Source organism: Haliaeetus albicilla, chromosome 18 (genome assembly GCF_947461875.1).
Source record: "Haliaeetus albicilla chromosome 18, bHalAlb1.1, whole genome shotgun sequence".
NCBI classification, from domain to species: Eukaryota; Metazoa; Chordata; class Aves; order Accipitriformes; family Accipitridae; genus Haliaeetus; species Haliaeetus albicilla.
The window spans coordinates 9,998,765-10,011,558 of record NC_091500.1 but is presented as its reverse complement, the minus strand read 5'-3'; positions in this window follow the sequence as shown (position 1 = coordinate 10,011,558).

The following is a 12,794-nucleotide window of genomic DNA, read 5'->3' as shown; positions in this document are numbered from 1 at the left end:
TTCCTAACTGGCTTCACTTTTTTCTTCTTTCCAGCACCGACAAGAAGACACATCAGAGACAAGCTCATGCCTGTCAGATGTGATCATATGCTAAAACAAATGACACCACTTGTTAATTTCATTTCCCCAGCATGTGCACTGGTGCACGTGTCTGGCTGTTGTGTGTCTGAGATGGTTGAAAACAGCAGCCTTTTCTTATCTGCATAGTTGCACGATGAACTACAAGAAATTTTCCTATTGGGGATGATTCTGCACTTGGTCACTTTACTGTTAATCCCGAGCAATTTAATTGATTTCAATGTATTTCTTACCTTATTAAAAGAATAGCCAGAGAACTGAGCTATCGTTACTGACCCTGTAAATACCATCAGCCACAGTGCTTAACTACTGTGAGTAGTCCCTTTTGGCACTCTCTACCAGGCAAGGGACTAGTCAAGTAATATGTCCTTTGAGTAGTACTGAGTCTTCATAAGATCAGACCATTAATAGATTTTTTTTTTTCCTTTTTCAAGGATAAAAATTCACAAATAGTTTTTATTGTTTCTGAGCTTATGTGATTGCTATTAAGTAACAGGTTTTATTTAGTCTATTTTCACAAATCTATTTTTCAATATATTATTATCAAAAAAAGACCTTGTTTTGTGAATTGGCAACTATTTCAACTCCACCTGCAAAAGTAAATGAGCAAAATGAACATTGGACATGACCTCAGCACTAGTCATATATCATGTTCTAACTATTGAAGGCAATGTTTTATAAATCTCTACAGCTATATCCACAGATTTGAGTAATTTACCATATTTCCTTCAAAATGCCAATCATGGACTATGTCTCTAGTAAATTTGGTTCTTGGTACAATAAATAAAATTAATGTTCATGTATTAAGAAGAGTTACTGTAAATTATTGCTCCCTCTTTCGGGACTATTGCTTTAGCAGTTGGTGTAGGAAATGAAGTCGTTTTGGGGAGTAGGAAACAGCAAGAGTTGTAGAGTACATTTGAAACTCAGGTTTAAGCTGATCTCAGCCTGCCTCCACGTTAGTCATTTCAAGGTCTGCTGCAGGTGGTCTTCACACAGAAGCTCAAAAGAGGCCATTTGTGCCAAAACGCAGAGCTGGGAGGGGTGAGTGATGGAGCATTCACAGGGAACAATAAAGCTTTCATACTATGGAGAGAGTGAAGAACCAAGCTGAGCAACTTGGAAAAGTGTTAGCGAGTAAAAGGTAAAAATAGGTAAACAGGTAAACAAAAATGTGAAAAAAGGAAGAACAGGCTTTGTCTTTGTACAAACTTGGAGACAGTTTTCAGAAAAGACACTGCTAAATTGCTTTTGTTCTGCTAAAGTATTCTTCATAAAATAAGTAGAATCAAATCCCAGCTGAAACAGCACTGTCAGTATTGACAGTTTTTCCCAGTTCTACCTCAGTTGAAATTCATTATTCATTTTAATTGTTATTGCACCCCCAACTTTCTAATTTCTCCTTTTTCCCAGTCCCATCACTTTCTCCAAAGTTGGCTTTCTACCCTGATGGAACTTAAAACTGAGGGTGAAATCTTGGCGCTGCTGAAGTTAATATAAGTTTGGCCTCTGCAGTGAGGTCTGGATTTTACATAGATGTTTAAGAAGTTGTGTGGGAGAATTCATGCCTTCACTCAGGCATTTGGCAGTTAGGCATTAAAGTCTTTCCACTGACCTACAAGGAGCCCAGCTTATTTTTTGAGATTAGGCACTTACCTTGGATTGCAAAGTGTCATTGTTATTATTTTATTCTGAATTTCAATAGTTAAGTGCCTAAGGAGGAGCTATGAACTGAATATGGTTGCGTCCTCCAAGCTTTGTGTAAACCTGGCTAGAGGAAACAGCAATCCCTCCAGACATGGCAAACGGGGTGAATGAAGTCAGAGAAGTAGTGCAGAAAAAGAGTAAATAATGTCGTGGTGGCAAACATCAAAAAATTTTCATGACTTGCGACAGCTAAGATCGCTGAAAATGATGGGTATCCTACTGGGGGATATCTTTGACTATTGTCTTTGCTGTGTTTCCCCAAAGAAGACCCTATCTAGTTGTCCTGGACCATAGGTTTGCATGAGAATGGTAGAAGCAAATGGAGTCAGGAGATCCCATTTTGCATAGGAGAAAAGTGAACTCGGAAAACTGTCCACTTTCAAACAGTGTTTGAAGAGAATAGTTGGGGCTTTGGCAACATCTTCGGGTTGGGCAGTTTGCTGTTCCTCTGCTCTGTGGTTAAGCTAGGAGTCATGCTGTAGCTCAGAGCAGAATAAGGGATCAGCTCTTATAACTCATCTTCTAGGGGTAAAAACTACTTACTACCTCCCCTGAGTGCAGCAGGCTAGAATTTGTTCCACAGATCCGGCTTCACCAAAGCAAAGCAAATTCAGCAAACAATTCCTCATGACTTTTTAGTCATGTTAGTTGTGCAGTGGAAGAGAACTACATGCTTAGATTTTTGCTGAATTAGGGTCCAATTCTGCTCTTGTCTTCTCAGCATGTATTTAAAACAAATTTGGAATTAATCTGTGGAAAAAGAGCCTGAACATGGCATAGTTGATATTCCATGTGACAAACTTAATGAATTTTCCTGTAGAGGTTGCCTGTGGCTGACTTTGCTTTTGAGCACTGTCACTAATATAAGTAGCATGTGTAGTGTCATTTCCAGGCGACAGATTAACAGTGGTACAAGGAGTTTGCTAAGGGAATCAGAACAAGTATATGAATAAAAGACAATCAGTATCATTCAGGTGTTGCTAATGAAGGCTTATTGCTGCTTTAATAGAGGGACTATATTCACAAAACTTGAAGTTCAATAATGAGAAAAAACGGTACAGTATAGTCCAGTGATCAGAAAGTAACTGTATGTTGTCAACATGTTACAGCGTACATAACCAAGTTTTTCACAGGGCAAAAGGAATCTAGTTGAGATACTTGGAGTACCCCAACACAAGCTGAGCTTAAGATTTGGTGGTTTACTGTTTCCACACAAAAAATCAGTGAGTGGAATCACACAAGGGAACTGACTGCAGTACTAAGGTTGTGGGTCTGAAAATTTTCATAACCTATTCTGTATGTAAGATAAAATTCACTCTTTCACTGTCTGGTTTTTTAGCGCTTCTGAAGTTTAGCAGAGCCAAACTCCGCTTCTATTAAATGAATTAGTGAATCAGTGATCAACAGTAGAACTAAGCCAGCATGGGATTATAGTGCATGCAAACTGTTGCTGATGCAATGATATGTGTGGTTAAAGTGGGTATGGAGTATTTGTAGGGCTGATGGAAGCATTTGTACCATTTGTTACATGTTTAACAGCGCTGGTCAAGGTAGAAGCAGAAGGCAAAAGCAGCATCATGTTCCAGAACGTGACATAGGAGGGCTGGACATTCTGCTACTACAACGAACAAGTCTCAGTTGTTAAATGCTGCTCTGGCTAGAAAAATTTACATCCTCACCAGCTATATCATGGCTGATGTACACTGTCTCCTCATTAAAACCATACATCCAGTAGACGTATGCTTATACTGACTTATTGGCCTGTCATGTAGGAAGGGGAGTGTGGAAGAGTGGTTTGAGACACTCGTACACCTGTGTGCATGCCAGGCTATACACATAATATTCCGTGCAGTGTGAAAATGACACCCTGCATTCTTCACAAAGGAACCTATTAATGTAGAATGTCATCAAGCCATTTAACGCTACAAGGCGAGCGGAGGCTGAAAACAGCACAACTGTTAAGAAGTATCAGGGAATCAGTGGAGAACCGGCCGGTGGGAAAGCAAGGAGAATAATTGGTTATGGCCCCTAGCAGGCAAGTCACAATTCCCCCGCCGTCCCTCTGTTTGCATTAACGGGCACCAATTGTGCTCACAGTTCTGCACACCAAATTCACCTCCTGGGATGGGAACGTTAATTTATTTGACAGCACTGTGTGGAAACGGTGCGGTGGTTTCACTTTCCCCTTCCACAATCGGCCTTTTCCGTTTGTAGGGGAAACAAACCACTTCTGTGAAAAATCCCCAAATCTCTCAGTGAGTCAGGTCCAAGCTGGAGTACATTAGCATACCTCCATTAGTGTTAACTGGAATTTAGACAAGCTGAAGGTCAAATGAAGCAAACTGTGATCTTAAACCCCCAGAACAAAGAAAGAGAAACAAGAGGGCAGGTATTTTGTCTGAAATATTGCCAAGTTATTTAATAAACTAACTCAAATTTAAATTGGTATCCTTTTAAATTTGGCAGCTTTGCTCGATAGTGTGCAAATCTAAGAATTTTGTAACAGTGCATTGGGTGAATGAGTCCCATTTTTTTTCTGACAATGTTTTAAACTGTTTCACCTTGTGAGTGGACAGGTCTGACACAGAGGCCCTGTATCCAAGTATCCTGAAAGATATTGTATATATCCTCCTGGTTTGCTCCTTCAAGACCTGAAGAGACTACTGTGACCACATTGTATGGTATGCTACAAAGAACACTATAAAAAATTACTTAAGTCAGGCCTGGATCAGTTGTGTTACCCATGTGTGAGCTAAGGCATACTGCTGAGAAGACCTTCAGTCTTGAATCAAAGGATGGAGGGTCTGTCCTACAAAAGCTGTTTCAAACGTAAGTTGTTCTGCCTGTGTGAAATGTTTGTCTTGCTTCTACTCTGAATATTGGCAGAGATTTTTCAGGTTGGAAGCACATTTGCACTGCAAATATTTATTTCTCATGTGAAATTGAGCATTTCTAAAAGAGACATATAGTGTTGTGTCCTCTCCATCATCCCTGAGGTGTGCCAGTTATACACAGTCTTTCACACCCTTTTGCTAATGTGTAAGCTGACAGCATGCACAAAGAGTTGCAGAAACAATTGCAGCACTTAGGCTGATTTGTTATCTGTTTAAACTTATTTTAATCAATGAATCAATCAGGATAACAATGAAAATACACCTGTTCCTGGCTTCCAGCACTATTCTACTCAGTCCTAATTCCTGTAACTGTGCATTTGCATTACATGTGCCTAATACACATATATCTATACAACAAACTTGTATTTCCATATTTGTGAATTCCCTTATACATGTAGTTCCCTGTATATAATAAACTATATTTAACATAAAAAGGGCCTGGCTGATTCACATCCTTTCAGTCTGGCAGAGGAACATCATCTCTTGGACTAAACCAGGAAACGTTTCACGTTCACCTACTTTTTTGGCCTTTCTGCAGACACTGTTATTACATGTGTGTTCAGAGCTGCAGGTTCCTCTTTGTGCTCAGGTTTTGGATTCGGTGACTATAGTAGACATGAAGTTAAAACACCTTGGCTTTTCTGAATCTTACTCTTTTGTTTTAAGGGAATTCCTTTCAGTGTGTCACAGCCTGCTCCAGTTTTACTGCCATCATTACCAGTCCACTAGGCTAAAGGAATGAAACAACTAAGATATTTCACAAAACTCAGCAAATCTCTCTCAGCTTTCACCCTTCTGACCCCCTTTGGCCCCTACTAGTGTGACTCTAAACTGATTTATAAGAATCCAGTCCCAAGAATCTGGTCAACTCTTAATTAATGAACTATACCTTTAGTGTCACCTGTCTGAATTGGATAAATACAAATTAACTCAGAGGTAATAAACTTGACCAAAGAAAGCATTTTACAAGCACTGAAGCAAAGTGAAACCTTTTTACAGAGAATTATGAGAGAGAAACTTATACTGATGAAAAATTAAAACACAATGCAAAACTGAACTTTTTGATATATATTAAACAGCTGCATATTTTATATATTAAACCACAGAATATTCCATAAAACAATGGTGCCCTCTTTAATGAAACTCTACTAAAGAAACAGACCTGTCAAGGGAACACATTTTTATATCCAGTTAGGTTTTGTATTTAACAGATTCCCACTTTGTATATATTTCTGTGGTGGCTGCTAAGTAAAATATATATATTCTTGAATATTTGCTTACTTCTGGAATGGGAAATTTCCACACAATTTAGTGATTTAAGAACTGATTCTAATCTAATAAAAAAAAAACACCTTTGGGAATACTTAATGTCACTCAATCTGTGGAACAACAGCCCTTGTTCATTTAGGGCATCATCCAGTTCCCAGAGTCTTTTCACAGATTTCAAAGGGGCCTGAACTGCACCCTGGAGCCACCAGTGTGCCAAATTGCTAATCTGACTGATGCTCAGGCTTCAATAGACCTTCTGAAGAACTGCTCTGGGAGTTTATCACCTTTCCATGATTACTCAGTTGCTTTTTCTTGGTTTTTTAAGTAGATTAATAATAAAGGAGACTAATAATGAAGGTAGTCAAAGTTCAGAAAGAAGCACAGGAGGGCTCAGACAGATCTTCATGTCACTGTTCCTTGACAAGCTACAATACATCTGAGGTGCTCCCACTGACTGTGAACATACTGTTAGCACATGGAAAGGGCAAGGTAATGCAGCTTGGCTTCAGGGACAGAGCATTTAAAGCTAAATTACATTATATTTGCAATAGGGAAGAGTGCATGCATGGAGAATTGCAGCAGCTCCATTGATACCTTTTAAGTTGTTGACTAGCTGTCGCCATCAGGGATTTGGGCACCTCTCGGGTTCACAGTGCTCTGCTGGCCATACATACAGGTAGTTGCCCCTTAAAAGGTTTTGAAAAAGAAGATACCCAAAATCACAAGTCACTCTCACAAATCCTTTCCTTGATATCAAAAATCATGAGAGAATGCAATGCTTCTGAATAGCAAGTTTGATTAGGAGTTTGCAAGCCAAAGGGCAAGCAAAGTTCATAAATTTCTTCCCAATTACAACAAATAAATAGCAGCAGCTTAGAAATTATATTTTACCACTCATAGAATCACAGAACAATTTAGATGTAGAGGTCATCTGGTACCATCCCCTGCCCAAAGCAGGGCTGAGTCCAAAGCTAGACCATATTGCTCAGTGCCTTTTCCTATGAAGGTTATTAATATATCCACAGATGGAAACTTAACAACCTTTTCATGGTATTGGTGTCTAATCAACAATTATCATAAATTGGCAATGCTTTCTGAAACCCTAGCCTGGTAGATAAAATTGTTATTTTTAGCCTCTGGACTAAAACCCGGACTTCAACCCCAAACTTGATACAGCGTTTCATTTAACAATTATTTTTTTATGAATTATTGAAATAATTCAAAATGTCTTCACAACTTAAATCCACAAGCAGAGTTCCAGTCTAGGTAGTGTATTGGGCATTATTTTAACAATGGAAGGTCCAGAAAAGGTGTAAAATACAAGGTCCAGATCATTGTTCAGGTTAAATCAGCATTTTTTCCTTTGATGTAGTAGATGAGCAACTTTGCTACCCATCTCTGCCATTTTTCACTGAATTCTCTTCCTCTTCTCTACTATCCTGTTCAGCTATGAAAAAAACAGCAGGAATACCTTCACTCCACAACTTTAAACACATTTTTCATTTTTTGTTTTATCTGCCACACATGTGTTGTTAAAATTTCTTGCCAATGGGTTGCAGAAAGCTAGTTCCTGATGGTTTCACTATGATTCCAGCCATTTTATCACCTTTTTAAATGATAATAGAAAGTCAATCAGAAGTTATCTGCAAATACCTCCCTAGTACCTGATTCAGGGCAAGGTGATTAGAAAGAGTGATGGCTATTTAATGAAAATCAGGAAGTGTCCCTGATGCCATCCAGCTTCCCTTTCCAGGTTCTTGAAACACTTGTTCTGTAGCACTGTAGTTGTGTGCAAGTATAAGAAGTAAACCCAAGTACAGCTGCTGCATGTTCTCTGTATGAAAAATGCAAGATGCCACAAACTCTGTAGCTGGAAAATGTAATCTCGTCTGTTCTCCCTTGAGGCCGGACCAGCTCTAGCTGTGTAATCCCTGGCAGATGCTTGTTCTTAAAACTTAACAGCAATGAGGATTCATAGCCTCTGTCTCATAAAATATTCTATAAAATGTCTGTGAAATGTTCTGGCAATGTAAAGAGGCCGTAAGACACCCATTATACTTATTTCAAGGTCTTTTTACATAGGCATAGTGGATATAAAATACCTGTAATATAAATGAGAATACATGTACTGGATTCTAAAGCCTTTACTTGTAGAGGATGGGAAAAGGTTCTTCTTTGTCGGAGTGTATAAATCCTGAATCATTCAGTGCCTTTGCACAAAACTTACTGACTGGACCACTCCAATACAATGGTACAATTTACATTGTACCTCAAGCATTTCCTTCTGTTAAGGGATAGATGAATAGTTGTACTTGCAAAACCGCTTTGCCATAACAAAACAGCACTTTTCCTGAGGAATGCATGTACAAGGGGGATAAGAAGAAAGGAAAAAAGGCATTTGTAGAACAATTTCCCTACTCAACATTTTCTAGTTGTGCATACATTGGTTTCATTCGTCTTTACCTCTGCTGAAGCTGAGCACTTCACTGAAACATCTCATTCTCTTCACCACTTTATTTACAGAGAAAGACGAGCCTTAAACCATTTGGTCCAGTTTTGCTGAAATTTTTTCTTAAGTGATTTTTCCTTAACTGTTTGTTTTAATTTCTTCACAGAAGACTTGCAGTATGTGAGATGTTTCGTTGCCAGCGGAGAACCTTGATTATCAAAGACAATGCTGCTATAGAGTACAAATGTACATTTGTATGGCATTTGGCTCAGTTTCTTCCAGAAGAAGAAAAGTGAGCAATTCTCCTTGGGCCAGCCATTAAAATGGAATCCCCAAATAAACTCAGTAATGAACAAGGCCAGCACTTCTCACAGCAGTGAGTGCAGAGAACTGGTTGGTGCTTCTTTTTTTAGCTGTGTTAGATGGTCAAGAGCTTAGAGCAAACACAATATCAGGAAGGGAAACAGACATGGACATTGTATGCCTAAACATAGATATCTAGTGCTGTCCTTAGGTGTCCAGGTATGGTGGGCTGCCCCAGGCCAACAGCCAAATGTCCACCCACCCGCTGGCTCACTGCCCACCCCCCCCAGCAGGATGGAGAGAAAGTAGAAAGCAAAAAGACTCACGGATCGAGATAATGACGGTTTAACAGGGAAAGCAAAAGCTGTGTGCACAAGCACAGCAAAAAGAGGAGTTTGTTCACTATTTCCCACTGGCGGGCAGATGTTCAGTCATTTAAAAGAAAGCAGGGCTTTGTAACACATAACCGTTGCTTGGGAAGACAAATGCCATAACCTTGAAAGTCCGCCTCTCATTCCTCCTCCTTTCCCTGAGCTTTTATTGCTGAGCACAATGTCATATGGTCTGGGACATCCCTTAGGTCAGCTGTCCCAGCTGTGTCCCCTCCCAGCTCCTCGTGCACCCCCAGTCTACTCGCTGCGGGGAAGAGCGGGAAAGAGAGAAAGCCTTGGTGCTGTGCAAGCTCTGTTCATAAACAGTAAAAACACCAGTGCGTTGTCAGGACTGTTTCAGCCACCAATTCGAAGCACAGCACCATACAGGTGGCTATGAAGAAAGTTGCCTCCATCCCAGCCAGTTCCAGTACACTGGGGTGCTCACAGGAGGTTGGCATGTAAGATGCAGAACCTGCTGAAGCTTGCAGCCTCCTGATGCAGCAAGTAAATGTGAGATAGGATGCTCTGAAACACCTAAGGCAAAAACAGATACCTATTTTTTGGCATATCTATGTTACATAGCACTTTGGGTCTTTCCTTTATCCCACTCTTATTAGATTTTCACCTCCCATGAAGCCGTATCGCTGCATTGTGGTGATCCCTGATTGATACCACTGTTGAGTGAAAAACAGCTTCAGAACACAGCAAGCACTTGCTGGGAAAAGGTATGTGAAGGTATGTGCATGTGGATATTTATCTATCTAGCCACTGTTAATCATGTTTAGCCCAGTTGAACCCATTTCTAATCCTGCCAGAGATGTTGGAATCACATACCGTAGATCACATATAAAGGCTGTGTGTCTTCCACAGCAAATTCTACCTAGGTATGAGGCACATAGGCAAAGAACCATAAAGTGGTAAGTAATTTCCAGTCCTGGGACAGGACTTGGTGTATCTAGCGCAGAGGGGCATTTTTGATGTGACATCTTTATGTCTACTCTGTTAGTACCTCCAAAATATGTGCTAGCAGCCAGATAGGAGTTTAGATGCTGAAATACTTCTGGTGCTCTTGATTTTAACTGTAAAGCCACATAAACATTATTTCTAGTGGAAAATGTATTTGCTATAAGCTGAGGAGGTGAATGTAACATACATAGTCCAGAAGAATTATAACTCTTGATATCCTTTTACTGGCTGGTGGGTAGCATTTCTGGCTTAGTATTGCTTCAGAAAGGATTTAAGTAAGTCATACTTAAGGAGCATTTAATAACGAGAGAAAAGGATAAGTGGAATTTACCTGTCTAGACAACTACCTGCATGGGGTAACCCCATCTGGCAGTATAAAACCTTGGACACACAAGAGGTGGATCTCAAGATTTAATCCCACAAATAAGTTAGCTTTCCATTTCAAAAAGAGGCATTTGGAAGCGTGGGACAGTCACCCTTGACTTATCCAGGGCTGCCTCTGCTGCCGTGGAAATACAGCAACTTCACCCACCAGCCTGTCCCACCCTTCCCTGGAGGAGATGGCTCTGGTTGCTGCAGGTCAGGGAGATCACTGCCCATGGCCTCGGCAGTGAAACTCTCCCATCTAGGCAGGCCCTTGCCTTCAAACTGTTTGATAATTTATTATCCCCTAAATGCTGTTGAAAAACACATCATTCATAGCTTTAACACCAGAGTAAGTGTTAAATGGCTGGCAGGAGGGCTATCTGCAGGGACATGGCTGGTGTTTAACACCTAATTATCGCTTTCCAGTGTCCTCTGGCTAGATAATTGAGAAGTGCAGTATGGAAAGGTTTCAGAAAGATTTTGGAAATGTAATGACCTAGCTAACAGAAAATTAAGCTGTAATAAAGCCTCTTTTCTGTCCTTTTGAAAGTGTTCTCTGTTTTCCTGTTGTCTGGAAACAGAAATTGGCAGAGGCAGGGTCAGTTGTTGCTACACAAACCAGCTGACAATAGTGTTTCAGCTCTCTTTCTGTAGAAGAGGTCTTGACATATTTACTGCAAAACATGACCAAAAATGACATGAAATGAGAAGAGGTACTCAGCAATGGCATATGACAAGCAGGTGGCAAAGCAGTATGAAAAAAATGGGGAGACTTCTTTCTTGCCATCAGCTCTGTCCTTTCTAGGCTGCATGGGGGAGCTGGGTGATGACCATAGACGTAATGGATCTGGGTGAAGGAGTATGAAAACGGCCTGGAGAGACACTACCAAACCCACTGCTGACATAGGCAATCCCATCAGAGAGCTCTGTTGATAAACTTAGAAACTCTTGAGTAGAGGTAGAAATTATTTGTATTCCACTCTCCCCATTTCAACATAAACTCTACTCCAAAAATTAAAAACTTGATTGTTTGTTTTTAATTTGCTTCCTGAATTTATTTATAGACTTTATATCCATTTATTATTCTGTAAACATTTTCTTCAGCATCAAGGAGATTTATTTTCCTGATGCCTGTGTTGCTCCTGTAGTTTTAAAGAATAATTACATCTTTGCTCCTTTTTTATCAGCTAGATCAACGAGTTCTAGACTGCACAGGTGCTGATTGTGTCTTCCTAAAAAAACAGACCTTGTTCCTGTCACAGCTTCAATTCATCTTTACTGAACATGGAGATTCAGCAAGGTTTTTAAATAATGCAGTCACACATCTCTTTCTAGCAACATTATTGCTGTTCTTTACAGTCCTGCTGGAGCTATTCCTTGTTGTCTTATTATGCTACATCAGGAAAAAGTTGCTGTGAGAAATGACCAAGAGAAATCGGAGGAAGAAGCTCCTGGAAGGACTGGTGGTCCTCTGGGATCTGGAGGAAATGAGTTGTGAGCTGGAAGGTTGGATGGCTCCTCTCTCACAGTGAAGATTAATGGGATAATGCAGCTACTGATTAAAGGCAGCTGAAAAGGGGATTATCAACAGTAAGGGACCAGTTCATGCACTTGCTGTTTTCAGCAAGAGACTTTCTGAAGCTAAGGAGGAGCGAAATATGTCATATAGAAAGTTGCTGTGTTGGTTGCCACCATGCTGTCTAGGTCACACACCTGTGCTCAGTAATTTCTATAATCAGTACCATTGATAAACCCTGTGCTTAATGGGACGGCTAGGGCTCCAGATCTTGCCAATTTTACACTAAAGTCTCTAAACATTGCTTAAGGGAGCGAGGGCCTCCCCACGTGTATCTGCGATGGCAAAGCCTTGGAATGTCAAAATCAGTCCTAAAACGAGTGACAGGATTTATCACAGTCTGATTACAGAAACTCATATCGCTATGTCAAGTGGCAGATTCTTTAGATAGTGCACAAAGTTCTCTTTCCGCTTCAAAATGACCTGAAACCAGACTTTTCTGAAACCTGGATTTTTATGCATTTTATTGCAGAGGTCACAGTATACAAATAACTGCTATATAAAACAGAATAAAAGTTCAGAAAGAAAGATGATGCTTTAACTAAACCGTACAGTAACACTGATACTTCCGAGTCAGCAAGTCTGAGGCTATAATGCTGAATCCTAATATTTCCATTTAGACTGATGTTTGACAGCATTAGAAAAAATGGTGATGTCAAAAGGACTACTGTTCTTGTGGCTGACAAGGAAACCATTTTATATAATTGTTTCAGCCTACAGAAGAGGGTAATTCCTTCGGACATTGCTGGGTTTTATTTTCATAAAGAATGAATAAATTATCTCAGTCCCCTGGATCAGAGGATGTTAAGTTC